Raw genomic sequence first — 14,999 nt, 5'->3', positions numbered from 1 at the left:
GTGTCACTACTGATCCTGGTTCTATTCCAGGCTGTTCCTACAGATCCTGGTTCTATTCCAGGCTGTGCCACTACGGATCCTGGTTCTATTCCAGGCTGTGTCACTCACAGATCCTAGTTCTATTCCAGGCTGTGTCACTACAGATCCTGGTTCTATTCCATGTTCACTACAGATCCTGTGTTCTATTCCCAAGCCATGCCACTACAGATCCTGGTTCTATTCCAGGCTGTGTCACTACATATCCTGGTTCTATTCCAGCTGTGTCACTACAGATCCTGATTCTATTCCAGGCTGTGTCACTACAGATCCTGGTTCTTTCCAGTGTCCTACATCCTTTTCTATTCCAGGCTTTCCTACATCCTGGTTCTATTCCAGGCTCAATCCACTAGATCTAGTTCTATTCCAGGCTGTGTCACTACAGATCCCTGGTTCTATTCAGGCTGTTCCCTACAGATCCTGGTTCTATTCCAGCTGTTCTAAGATCCTGGTTCTATTCCAGGCTGTTCACTACAGATCCTGATTCTATTCCAGAGCTGTGTCACTACAGATCCTGATTCTATTCAGGCTGTTCACTACAGATCCTGTGGTTCTATTCCAGGCTGTTCCTACAGATCCTGGTTCTATTCCAGGCTGTGCCACTGCAGATCCCTGGTTCTATTCCAGAGCTATTTCACTACAGATCCTGGTTCTATTCCAGGCTGTTCCTACAGATCCTGGTTCTATTCCAGGCTGTGCCACTACAGATCCTGGTTCTATTCAAAGGCTGTGCCACTCGCAGATCCTGGTTCTAATTCCAGGCTAGCTTGTCACTACAGATCCTGATTCTTTTCCAGGTGTTCACTACAGATCCTGGTTTCTATTCCAGGCTGTGTCTCTACAGATCCTGGTTCTATTCCAGGCTGTGTCACTACAGATCCTGGTTCTATTCCAGGCTGTGTCACTACAGATCCCTGGTTCTATTCCAGGCTAATTCACTACAGATCCCTGGTTCTATTCCCAGGCTGTGCCACTACAGACCCTGGTTCTTTCCAGGCTGTGTCACTACGAATCCTGGTTCTATTCCAGGCTGTGTGTCACTACAGATCCTGGTTCTATTCCAGGCTGTGCCACTCACAATCCCTGGTTCTATTCCAGGCTATTTCACTACAGATCCCTGGTTCTATTCCAGGCTGTGTCACTACAGATCCTGGTTTCTATTCCAGGCTGTGTCACTACAGATCTGGTTCTAATCCAGGCTGTTCCTACAGATCCTGGTTCTATTCCAGGCTGTGTCACTACAGATCCTGGTTCTATTCAGGCTCAATGTCACTACAGATCCTGTTCATATTCCAGCTAAGGCGGTGCTGCTCTCGGGCCCATCGTCCGTCCGGGATAGGGGGAGGGATTACCCGCCGGATGTCACTTGTCCACTCGTCTCTCTACTCCTGTGTGTGGCGGGCCGGGCGCAGTGCTACCAATGACCACGTCCTAATGTACGGTGTTCCCTCCAACACACATTGGTACGGCTGGCTTCGGGTTAAGAGGGGCATTTCCAGCAGTGCGGTTCGGTTGGGTTGTGTTTCGGAGGGCGCTGGCTCTCACCTTCGCCTCTCTCCCAAGTCCGTACGGGTTGCAGCGATGGACAAGACTGTAACTTCCTTGTATATCACTACTTATTTTATTTTTTTGATTTCATTCTAAGAAGTTCTGTTTCTGTTTTATATTATTGCCTAAAAAAACACCATAATAAATATCCTGTAACTTATACTATCTAGGGAATGGGTTCCTTTGAAGAGCAAGCACCCCTCTCTCCCTCTTTCCACACCTGCTTTGAAATGATCAACCAATCAGTAGAAACTACAGTACCCTCTGCTGTTCTCTGTTTAAAATGATCAACCAATCCAGTAGAACTATATTACCACCGCTGTTCTCTGTTTGAAATGATCACCAATCCAGAGAACTACAGTACCACTGCTGTTCTCTGTTTAAATGATCAACCAATGCAGGAGAAACTACAATCCCACTGCTGTTCTCTGTTTGAAATATCAACCAATCAAGACTACAGTACCACCCTGTTCTCTGTTTGAAATGATCAACCAATCAGTAGAGACTACAGTACACCACTGCTGTTCTCTGTTTGAAACTATCAACCAATCAGGAGAGACTACAGTACCACCCTGTTCTCTGTTTGAAATGATCAACCAATCAGGAGACTACATACCCTGTTCTCTGTTTGAATATCAACTCAATCACTCACTGTTCCACCGCTGTTCTCTGTTTTTAAATAATCAACCAATCGGTATCCCTGTTTTCTTCTCTTCTCTTTATCTTTCAACTTCTCTTTCCTCTTTTCTAACAATCTTTCATTAGTTTGTTCTCTCCTTCCCTCCTATTTTCTGTTCTCTCCTTCTTTCACTCTTTTCTTCTCTCCTTCCTTTCATCTTTTCTGTTTCTCTCCCTTCCCTCCTCTTTTTCTGTTCTCTCAACTTCCCTCACTCTTTTCTGTTCTCCTCCTTCCTTTCCCTCTTTTCTGTTCTCTCCTTCCTTTCCTCTTTTCTGTTTCTCTCCTTCCCTCTTTTTCTGTTCTCTCCTTCCCTCCTCTTTTCCTGTTCTCTCTCCCTTCCCTCCTCTTTTCTGTTCTCTCCCTTCCCTCCTCTTTCCTGTTTCTCTCCTTCCCTCCTCTTTTCTAGAATTCTCTCCTTCCCTCCTCTTTTCTGTTTCTCTCCTTCCCTCCTACTTTATCTTTTCTCTCCTTCCTTTCCTCTTTTCTGTTCTCTCCTTCCTTTCATCTTTTCTGTTCTCTCCTTCCCTCCTCTTTTCTGTTCTCTCCTTCCCTCCTCTTTTCTATTTCTCTCACTTCCCACCCTCCTCTTTTCTGTTTCTCTCCTTCCCTCCTCTTTTCTGTTCTCCCTTCCCTCCTTTCTAACTTTCTCTCCTTCCTTTCCCTCTTTTCTATTCTCTCCTTCCTCTCATCTTTTCTGTTCTCTCCTTCCCTCACTCTTTTTCTGTTCTCTCCTTCCCTCTTCTTTTCTGTTCTCTCCCTTCCCTCCTCTTTTTCTATTCTCTCCTTCCCTCCCTCTTCATTCTTTCTCTCCTTCCTCCTCTTTTCTGTTCTCTCCTTCCCTTTTTCCTCTTTTCTGTTCCTCTCCTTCCTTTCCTCTTTTATGTTCCTCTCCCCTTCCCTCCTCTTTTCTGTTCTCTCCCCTCCTCTTTTCTGTTCTCTCCTTCCTTTCCTCTTTTCTGTTCTCTCCTTCCTTTCCTCTTTTCTGTTCTCTCCTTCCTTTCTTCTTTTCTGTTTCCTCTCCTTCCTTTCCTCTTGTCATATTTCTCTCCCTTCCTTTCCTCTTTTCATGTTTCTCTCTATTCCTTTCCTCTTTTCTATTTCTCTCCTTCCTTTCCTCTTTTCTTTCTCTCCTTCCACCTTTCCTCTTGTCTATTCTCTCCTTCTTTTCCTCTTGTCTTTCTACCCCCCTCCACTCTTTCAGGGAGCCATTTTTGACCACTCTGCTTGGTTACCAAAACTTCTCAGGTAGTCCGTCTCAACTCGAATGTCATTGGCTTTTTACTGCCCATATCTGATGTTTTTTTAGTTCTTTTGATTATTTTTTCTTCAAATTAAACTGAATCTGATTCTTTCTTCATTATTATTCATCATTTTCTTCCTTCTTTAATTGTTTTTTTTTATGTCTTTACATCCTTTGTTTTGGGATGTAACCTCGTTAGAAGGCTCACTTCCTCTCTGTCAGCCAATCAGCGGCCAGGGCCTCATGTCACTCCGTTTTGTCGGTACTCTTATACCCCTTTCACCTATCGGGCTACCCTCACCAAACCCCGTGCTGGCTCCTGATAGTTTCTTTACATTGTCCCACTTATCGGCATGGTTACAGTAACTATGGAGGATACTAAACCAGACCAGCTCAGTACAGCTTGGTTCGGTTCGGTTCGGCTCAGTAGTGTGAAAATCCCTTTTAAGGCATTTTGTATTTATAATATACATTAATATTAATTATATACAGTTATTAAATATTCAACCTTACTTTTTCCACATTTTGTTACGTTACACCTTATTCTAAAATGGATTCAATTATTTCTTTCCAATCTACACACAATACCCCATAATAACAAACAAAAATAGTTTTTAAAGACATTTTAGCTAATGTATCTCTAACCAGAGCTCTCTACCTATTCCCTATCTAGTACACTACTTTCTAACCAGAAGCTCTATACACTTATTCCCTATCTAGTGCACTTACTTTCTAACCATAGCTCTCTACCCTATTCCTATCTAGTGCACTATCTTTCTAACCAGAGCTCTCTACCCTATTCCCTATCTAGTGCACTACTTTCCTAACCAGAGCTCTCTACCCTATTCCCTATCTAGTGCACTACTTTCTAACCAGAGCTCTCCTACCCTATTCCCTATCTAATGCACTACTTTCTAACCAGAGCTCTATACCCTATTCCCTATCTAGTGCACTACTTTCTAACCAGAGCTCTGTACCCTATTCCTATCTAGTGCCTACTTTTCCAACTAGAGCCTCTCTACCCTATTCCCTATCTAGTGCACTACTTTCTAACTAGAGCTCTGTACCTATTCCCTATCTAGTGCACTACTTTCTAACCAGAGCTCTCCCTACCCTATTCCCAATCTAGTGCACTACTTTCTAACCCTCCTGAGCTCTCTACCCTATTCCTATCTAGTGCACTACTTTCTCCAGAACCAGAGCTCTCACCCTATTCCCTATCTAGTGCTCTACTTTCTAACCAGAGCTCTCTACCTATTCCCTATCTAGTGCACTACTTTTTCTAACCAGAGCTCTCCACCCTATTCCTATCTAGTGCACTACTTTCTAACCAGAGCTCTATACCTATTCCCTATCTAGTGCTACTACTTTCTAACCAGAGCTCTCTACCCTATTCCCCTATCTAGTGCACTACTTTCTAACCAGAGCTCTCTACCCTATTCCCTATCTAGTGCACTACTTTCTAACCAGAGCTCTCTACCCTATTCCCTATCTAGTGCACTACTTTCTAACCAGAGCTCTCTACCCTATTCCCTATCTAGTGCACTACTTTCTAACCAGACTTCTCTACCCTATTCCTATCTAGTGCACTACTTTTCTAACCAGAGCCTCTCTACCCTATTCCCTATCTAGTTGCACTACTTTCTAACCAGAGCTCTCTACCCTATTCCTATCCTAGTGCACTACTTTAGACCAGAGCTCTCCCCACCTATTCCTATCTAGTGCACTACTTTCTAACCAGAGCTCTCTACCCTATTCCCTATCTAGTGCACTACTTTAGACCAGAGCTCTCTACCCTATTCCCTATCTAGTGCACTACTTTCTAACCAGAGCTATATACCCTTCTATCTAGTGCACTACTTTTAGACCAGAGCTGTAGTAGTGTATATACGGTATGTTATGATTAGTGAATATAGTACATTCATATCCACAGAATATTTAATGTAGTATATATACAGTATGTTATGAATAGTGAATATAGTACATTCATATTCACAGAATACTTCATGTAGTATATATACGTGTATATACAGTATGTTATGAATAGTGATATAGTAAGCATTCAGGGAAGTACTTAATGTAGTATATATACAGTATGTTATGAATAGTGAATATAGTACATTCATATTCACAGAATACTTATGTGTATATAAGTACAGTATATATTGTATGTATATGATTAGTGAATATAGTACATTCATATCCGACAGAATACTGTAATGTATATATATATACAGTATGTTATGAATAGTGAATATAGTACATTCACTGAAATACTTCATGTGGTATATATACAGTATATATACTGTATGTTATGATTAGTGAATATAGTACATTCATATCCACAGAATTAATGTAGTATATATATCAGTATATATACAGTATGTTATGAATAGTGAATATAGTACATTCACAGAATACTTCATGTAGTATATATACAGTAATATATACTGTATGTTATGATTAGTGAATATAGTACATTCACATTCACAGAATACTTCATGTAGTATATATACAGTATATATACTTTCGTATGTTATGATTAGTGTGAATATAGTACATTCATATCCACAGAATACTTAATGTATATATATATGCAGTATGATTATGAATAGTGAATATATACATTCACGGAATACTTAATGTAGTGTATATATACAGTATATATACTGTATGTTATGATTAGTGAATATAGTACATTCATCCAGAATACTTAATGTAGTAGTTATATACAGTATGTTATGAATAGTGAATATAGTACATTCACATTCACAGAATACTTAATGTAGTATATATACAGTATATATACAGCATGTTATGAATAGTGAATATAGTACATTCACAGAATACTTCATGTAGTATATATACAGTATATATACTGTATGTTATGATTAGTGAATATAGTACATTCATATCCACAGAATACTTAATGTAGTATATATACAGTATGTTATGAATACTGAATATAGTACATTCACAGAATACTTCATGTAGTATATATACAGTATGTTATGAATACTGAATATAGTACATTCACAGAATACTTCATGTAGTATATACTGTATGTAGAATATGTTGTAGCATGACGATGCAGATGCATGCAATGATTTTATACAATGACTTTAATACCATGACTTTAAAACCATGACTTTAATACCACTGTATGTTTGAAACGTATTGAAACAGAAGGAAACGTGTCTCTGTCATTTGACAGATTCAGCCATGTAGTCCCTGTGTGTTGCACTGTGTTTCAAAAACGTTTCCTCTTGTTTTGAGTCTAATGAACACAGCCCTGTTACAATGGAGGTTGTCTGTCTCTGTGTGAAGCACTGGTGTTTACCCCCCTCTCTGTCTATCTCTCTCTCTCTCTCTCTCTCTCTCTCTCTCTCTCTCTCTCTCTCTGTCTCTGTCTCTGTCTCTCTCTCTCTCTCTCTCTCTCTCTCTGTCCTTCTGTCTCTCTCTCTCTCTCTCTATCTCTCTCTCTGTGTCTCTGTGTCTCTGTCTCTCTCTCTCTTTCTCTCTCTCTCTCTGTCTCTCTCTCTCTCTCTCTCTCTCTCTCTCTCTCTCTGTCTCTCTCTCTCTCTGTCTCTCTCTCTCTGTCTCTCTGTCTGTCTCTCTCTCTCTCTGTCTTTCTCTCTCTCTCTCTCTCTCTCTCTCTCTCTCTCTCTCTCTCTCTACTGTCTCTCTCTCTCTCTCTCTCTCTCTCTCTCCCTCTCTGTCTCTCTCTCTCTCTCTCCCTTCCTCTCTCTACAGCAGTCAAGGGTCTGCTGAACAAGAAGGCTGACGCCGTCAAGGTGAGTTTCTGTTGCTGCGGTCCAAATGGCTCCATTTATCTCCCTATATAGTACACTACCATTGGCCAGAGCCCTCTGCAGAAATTAGTGCACTTACTAGAGAGAGTAGGGGGGCCATTCAGATTGGCCCTGTGTCTATCTATGTAACATAGAAGAGTAGGGGGCCATTTCAGATTGACCCTGTGTCTATCTATGTAACATAGAGAGCAGGGGGCCATTTCAGATTGACCCTGTGTCTATCTATGTAACATAGAGAGCAGGGGGCCATTCTCAGATTGGCCCTGTGTCTATCTATGTAACATAGAGAGTAGGGGGCCATTTCAGATTGGCCCTGTGTCTATCTATGTAACATAGAGAGCGGGGGGCATTTCAGATTGACCCTGTGTCTATCTATGTAACATAGGGGAGCAGGGGGCCATTTCAGATTGGCCCTGTGTCTATCTATGTAACATAGAGAGTAGGGGGCCATTTCAGATTGACCCACTGTGTCTATCTATGTAACATTTTAGTCATTTAGCAGATGCTCTTATCCAGAGTGACTTACAGTTAGTGAATACATATATATTTTATACTGGCCCCCGTGGATCGAACCCACAACCCTGGCGCGTCAAACGTCCATGCTCTATCAACTGGAGTTACATCCCCTTGCCGGCCTTTTCCCTACCCTGGACGACGCTGGGCCAATTGTGCGCCGCCCATGAGTCTCCCGGTCGCGGCCGGCTGCGACAGAGCCTGGATTCGAACCAGGATCTCTAGTGGCACAGCTAGCACTGCGATGCAGTGCGCTTAGACCACTGCGCCACTCAGGAGTACAACGTAACATAGAGAGAGCAGGGGGCCATTTCCAGATTGGCCCTGTGTCTATCTATGTAACATAGAGAGTAGGGGGCCATTTCAGATTGGCCCTGTGTCTATCTATGTAACAACAACAAACAACAGGAAACGAAGACTGATCGAGCCGTGACGAGGAGTCTGAGGACAATAGACTTATGGGACATCAACATCCAGGGAAATGATGACATCGGGTCGTCATCATCAAGGGACATTATGACATCATGACTGGGCAGACTGGTCAGAGGATGTGGTTCTGGTCCCAGAGCCTTTACGTTGTAACCACTTCACTAATAGACTGGTCAGAGGATGTGGTTCTGGTCCCAGAGCCTTTACGTGTGTCCACTTCACTAATAGACTGGTCAGAGGATGTGGTTCTGGTCCCAGAGCCTTTCACGTGTGTCCACTTCACTAATAGACTGGTCAGAGGATGTGGTTCTGGTCCCAGAGCCTTTATGTGTGTCCACTTTACTAATAGACTGGTCAGAGGATGTGGTTCTGGTCCCAGAGCCTTTACGTGTGTCCACTTTACTAATAGACTAGCTGTAGCGTGTCACTTCCTGATCATCTGTTCTCCTTAACACCTCCCATTTCCTGTAGTTTTGTCTCTGGTTTCCTGTAGTCACTAAGTTCTGCCGTCTCAGAACACTGGTAAAGATAGTCCTGTGTCGGACCGTCTCAGTACTCTGGTATAGATAGTCCTGTGTCAGATTTGTTTCAGTTACTGTACATCATGTCAGATCCTGTCTTATACATGTTGCCTGATTGGGTGAGATGATTGAATGGGAGCCTGACACCTCAATAATACATTAGAAAATAATTAGCTGATCTGGTTGCCTCTTGAATGCAGTTCGGCTCTCACCCATTCAACTGACTAGGCAGGCTAGCTCGAGAGCCACTGTGGATTGAGAGAGTGTGAAGCAACCGCTATAAGCGAGTGGCCCCCTCTGCTGGCCGAAACAAGTACAACACCCTGGACCATAACCGCTAGAGCGAGTGGCCCCCTCTGCTGGCAGAAACAAGCACAACACCCTGGACCATAACCGCTAGAGCGAGCGGCCCCCTCTGCTGGCTGAAAACAAGCACAACACCCTGGACTATAACCGCCTAGAGCGAGTGGCCCCCTCTGCTGGCAGAAACAAGCACAACACCCCTGGACTATAACGCTAGAGCGAGTGGCCCCCTCTGCTGGCCAAACAAGCACAACACCCCTGGACCATAACCGCTAGAGCGAGTGGCCCCCCTCTGCTGGCGAAACAAGCACAACACCCTGGACCATAACCGCTAGATGCAGTGGCCCCCTCTGCTGGCCGAAACAAGCACAACACCCCTGGACCATAACCGCTAGAGCGAGTGGCCCCCTCTGCTGGCCGAAACAAGCACAACACCCTGGACTATAACCGCTAGAGCGAGTGGCCCCCTCTGCTGGCCGAAACAAGCACAACACCCCTGGACCATAACCGCTAGAGCGAGTGGCCCCCTCTGCTGGCCGAAACAAGCACAACACCCTGGACCATAACCGCTAGAGCGAGTGGCCCCCTCTCAAATTAAATGACCGTCGGGCCGTCCTATTGAACCCTGTAGGATCTACATACACTACTATAACCATCAGGGGGGCTGTCTATTGAACCCTGTAGGATCTACATACACTATATAACCATCAGGGGGCTATCTATTGAACCCTGTAGGATCTACATACACTATATAACCATCAGGGGCTATCTATTGAACCCTGCTATACAGGATCTACATACACTATATAACCATCAGGGGGCTTATCTATTGAACCCTGCTATACAGGATCTACATACACTATACTAACCATCAGGATATCTATTGAACCTGTTATACAGGATCTACATACACTATATAACCATCAGGGGCTATCTATTGAACCCTGTAGGATCTACATACACTATATAACCATCAGGGGCTATCTATTGAACCCTGTAGGATCTACATACACTATATAACCATCAGGGGCTATCTATTGAACCCTGTAGGATCTAGCATACACTATATAACCATCAGGGGCTATCTATTGAACCCTGTAGGATCTACATACACTATATAACCATCAGGGGGCTATCTATTGAACCCCTGTAGGGATCTACATACACTATATAACCATCAGGGGGCTATCTATTGAACCCTGTAGGATCTACATACACTATATAACCATCAGGAGGCTATCTATTGAACCCTGTAGGATCTACAGACACTATATAACCATCAGGGGGCTATCTATTGAACCCTGTAGGATCTACATACACTATATAACCATCAGGGGCCTATCCAGAACCCCTGTAGGATCTACATACACTATATAACCATCAGGGGGCTATCTATTGAACCCTGTAGGATCTACATACACTATATAACTCATCAGGGGGCTATCTATTGAACCCTGTAGGATCTACATACACTATACTAACCATCAGGGGCTATCTATTGAACCACTTAAGGTCTGCTTGGTTTAGCTTGACTGACGTGCATGGTGGACGCAGTTGGCACTTTTGGTACTAATCTATTTGTTCCATTGTACAGGTAAGGCTTAAAGCTAAAACAAAAAGGTGTTTGACAGAATAGATTTGTCCCAGGTCAGGTCTGGTCTGGTCTGGTCAGGTCTGGTCTGGTCTGGTCTGGTCTGGTCTGGTCAGGTCTGGTCTGGTCTGGTCTGGTCAGGTCTGTCCCGGTCAGGTCAGGTCAGGTCAGGTCAGGTCTGGTCTGGTCTGGTCTGGTCTGGTCTGGTCTGGTCTGGTCTGGTCTGGTCTGGTCAGGTCAGGTCAGGTCAGGTCAGGTCAGGTCAGGTCAGGTCAGGTCAGGTCAGGTCTGGTCTGGTCTGGTCTGGTCTGGTCTGGTCTGGTCTGGTCTGGTCTGGTCTGGTCTGGTCTGTGACGTGACGTGACGTGACGTGACGTGACGTGACGTGACGTGACGTGACGTGGCGTGACGTGGACGTGACGTGGCGTGGCGTGACGTGGCGTGTGCGTGGCGTGACGTGGCGTGGCGTGGACGTGACGTGACGTGACGTGGCGTGACGTGGACGATGATGTGTGGTGTTCTCTCTACAGGCGAACAACAAAGCCAACACAGTGACCAGTCCTAAAGACACCAGCCTAACTCCAGCACTGGTACATACTACACCCACCTCTCCCTCTCCTCCTCCTCCCCCTCCCTCCTCCTCTCCCTCCTCCTCCTCTCTCTCTTCCTCCTCCCCCTTCTCCTCCTCCTTCTCCTCTCCTCCTCCTCCTCCTCCTCCTCCTCCTCTCGCTAGCTCGTGCTTGGCTCTGCCCACCTCCTTGCTTGTTCTGCCCGCTATGACTCCTTTGCTCCCGTTGAAAACGACAGGCTGTGGTCTATCTTGGTTTAGTTATAAAAAATATTTGATTTTACGGTGACACGCTAACCATGCCGAACTGATTTGTCTTGCCCAGAGTGAGGCTTTTTTCATTTGAAAGTGAAGAATAACGCCAGTCACACTTACAATATTTCCAAAAATAAAAAGAAACGTAGAACAACATCTCAAAACTGAATCAAAGAGCGCTCAAACTAAAACCCACGCTTCACCCATGCCTGTTAAAACAGCCGCATGCCAACCTAACCCCTGTCCTTGTCTCTGACCAGGGAATGACAGGGTTTAAATAGGACTACCCATCATGCCTCTGGCCAATGAGAAACTGACATGTCACAATGATCAATTAACATCAAAAAGGAAAGTGTTACAATACACCCATGTTCATAAACATAAATACACACACACACACAAACACAGACAGACACACACACACACACAGACACACACACACACACACACACAGATACACACACACACATACACACACACACACACACACTCACAGAAACACACACACACACAGACACACACATACAGTGGGGAGAACAAGTATTTGATACACTGCCGATTTTTGCAGGTTTTCCTACTTACAAAGCGTGTAGAGGTCTGTAATTTTTTTTATCATAGGTACACTTCAACTGTGAGAGACGGAATCTAAAACAAAAATCCAGAAAATCACATGTATGTATGATTTGTAAGTAATTAATTTGCATTTTATTGCAAGACATAAGTATTTGATACATCAGAAAAGCAGAACTTAATATTTGGTACAGAAACATTTGTTTGCAATTACAGAGATCATACATTTCCTGTAGGTCTTGACCAGGTTTGCACACACTGCAGCAGGGATTTTGGCCCACTCCTCCATACAGACCTTCTCCAGATCCTTCAGGTTTCGGGGCTGTCACCGTGCATTACGGACTTTCAGCTCCCTCCAAAGATTTTCTATTGGGTTCAGGTCTGGAGACTGGCTAGGCCACTCCAGGACCTTGAGATGCTTCTTACGGAGCCACTCCTTAGTTGCCCTGGCTGTGTGTTTTGGGTGTCGTTGTCATGCTGGAAGACCCAGCCATGACCCATCTTCAATGTCTTACTGAGGGAAGGAGGTTGTTGGCCAAGATCTCAGCGTACATGGCCCCATCCATCCTCCCCCTCAATCGGTGCAGTCGTCCTGTGCCCTTTGCAAAAAAGCATCCCCAAAGAATGATGTTTCCACCTCCATGCTTCACGGTTGGGATGGTGTTCTTGGGGTTGTACTCAACCTTCTTCTTCCTCCAAACACGGCGAGTGGAGTTTAGACCAAAAAGCTCTATTTTTGTCTCATCAGACCACATGACCTTCTCCCATTCCTCCTCTGGATCATCCAGATGGTCATTGGCAAACTTCAGACGGGCCTGGACATGCGCTGGCTTGAGCAGGGGGACCTTGCGTGCGCTGCAGGGTTTTAATCCATGACGGCGTAGTTTGTTACTAATGGTTTTCTTTGAGACTGTGGTCCCAGCTCTCTTCAGGTCATTGACCAGGTCCTGCCGTGTAGTTCTGGGCTGATCCCTCACCTTCCTCATGATCATTGACCAAGGGTGATTGACCGTCATCTTGAACTTCTTCCATTTTCTAATAATTGCGCCAACAGTTGTTGCCTTCTCACCAAGCTGCTTGCCTATTGTCCTGTAGCCCATCCCAGCCTTGTGCAGGTCTACAATTTTATCTCTGATGTCCTTACACAGCTCTCTGGTCTTAGCCATTGTGGAGAGGTTGGAGTCTGTTTGACTGAGTGTGTGGACAGGTGTCTTTTATACAGGTAACAAGTTCAAACAGGTGCAGTTAATACAGGTAATGAGTGGAGAACAGGAGGGCTTCTTAAAGAAAAACTAACAGGTCTGTGAGAGCCAGAATTCTTACTGGTTGGTAGGTGATCAAATACTTATGTCATGCAATAAAATGCAAATGAATTACTTAAAAATCATACAATGTGATTTTCTGGATTTTTGTTTTAGATTCCGTCTCTCACAGTTGAAGTGTACCTATGATAAAAATTACAGACCTCTACATGCTTTGTAAGTAGGAAAACCTGCAAAATCGGCAGTGTATCAAATACTTGTTCTCCCCACTGTATATATATATATATATACCAGCACACATAAATAACCGTGCTAACCCACATTATATAATTAATACATGAGCTTCTCATAAACTGTTCCATGAACAATGTCTGGTCATTCATATACAGTGGGGAAAAAAGTATTTAGTCAGCCACCAATTGTGCATGATCTCCCACTTAAAAAGATGAGAGAGGCCTGTAATTTTCATCATAGGTACACGTCAACTATGACAGACAAAATGAGAAAAAAAATCCAGGAAATCACATTGTAGGATTTTTAATGAATTTATTTGCATATTATGGTGGAAAATAAGTATTTGGTCAATAACAAAAGTTTCTCAATACTTTGTTATATACCCTTTGTTGGCAATGACACAGGTCAAACGTTTTCTGTAAGTCTTCACAAGGTTTTCACACACTGTTGCTGGTTTTTTGGCCCATTCCTCCATGCAGATCTCCTCTAGAGCAGTGATGTTTTGGGGCTGTCGCTGGGCAACATGGACTTTCAACTCCCTCCAAAGATTTTCTATGGGGTTGAGATCTGGAGACTGGCTAGGCCACTCCAGGACCATGAAATGCTTCTTACGAAGCCACTCCTTCGTTGCCCGGGCGGTGTGTTTGGGATCATTGTCATGCTGAAAGACCCAGCCACGTTTCATCTTCAATGCCCTTGCTGATGGAAGGAGGTTTTCACTCAAAATCTCACGATACATGGCCCCATTCATTCTTTCCTTTACACGGATCAGTCGTCCTGGTCCCTTTGCAGAAAAACAGCCCCAAAGCATGATGTTTCCACCCCCATGCTTCACAGTAGGTATGGTGTTCTTTGGATGCAACTCAGCATTCTTTGTCCTCCAAACACGACGAGTTGAGTTTTTACCAAAAGTAATATTTTGGTTTCATCTGACCATATGACATTCTCCCAATCCTCTTCTGGATCATCCAAATGCACTCTAGCAAACTTTCGACGGGCCTGGACATGTACTGGCTTAAGCAGGGGGAACGTCTGGCACTGCAGGATTTGAGTCCCTGGCGGCGAGTGTGTTACTGATGGTAGGCTTTGTTACTTTGGTCCCAGCTCTCTGCAGGTCATTCACTAGGTCCCCCCGTGTGGTTCTGGGATTTTTGCTCACCGTTCTTGTGATCATTTTGACCCCACAGGGTGAGATCTTGCGTGGAGCCCCAGATCGAGGGAAATGATCAGTGGTCTTGTATGTCTTCCATTTCCTAATAATTGCTCCCACAGTTGATTTCTTCAAACCAAGCTGCTTACCTATTGCAGATTCAGTCTTCCCAGCCTGGTGGAGGTCTACAATTTTGTTTCTGGTGTCCTTTGACAGCTCTTTGGTCTTGGCCATAGTGGAGTTTGGAGTGTGACTGTTTGAGGTTGTGGACAGGTGTCTTTTATACTG

At 44.2% G+C, this 14,999-nt stretch overlaps 1 long non-coding RNA gene across 1 annotated transcript in view; it reads left to right on the top strand.

Annotated features, from left to right (window-relative positions):
• The first annotated feature begins 3,496 nt into the window (after window positions 1–3,496).
• Window positions 3,497–14,999, top strand: part of LOC123484332 — a 13,802-nt gene continuing 2,299 nt past the window's right edge. The window contains exons 1-3 of the long non-coding RNA XR_006658497.1: window positions 3,497–3,508; window positions 7,260–7,297; window positions 11,203–11,262. This is a non-coding gene — a long non-coding RNA (uncharacterized LOC123484332). The remainder of the gene's footprint in view (window positions 3,509–7,259; window positions 7,298–11,202; window positions 11,263–14,999) is intronic.

Source organism: Coregonus clupeaformis, unplaced genomic scaffold (assembly GCF_020615455.1).
Source record: "Coregonus clupeaformis isolate EN_2021a unplaced genomic scaffold, ASM2061545v1 scaf0275, whole genome shotgun sequence".
Classification (NCBI taxonomy): Eukaryota; Metazoa; Chordata; class Actinopteri; order Salmoniformes; family Salmonidae; genus Coregonus; species Coregonus clupeaformis.
Note: the sequence above shows the minus strand (reverse complement) of the source record. Positions and strands in the feature narration are given on the sequence as shown.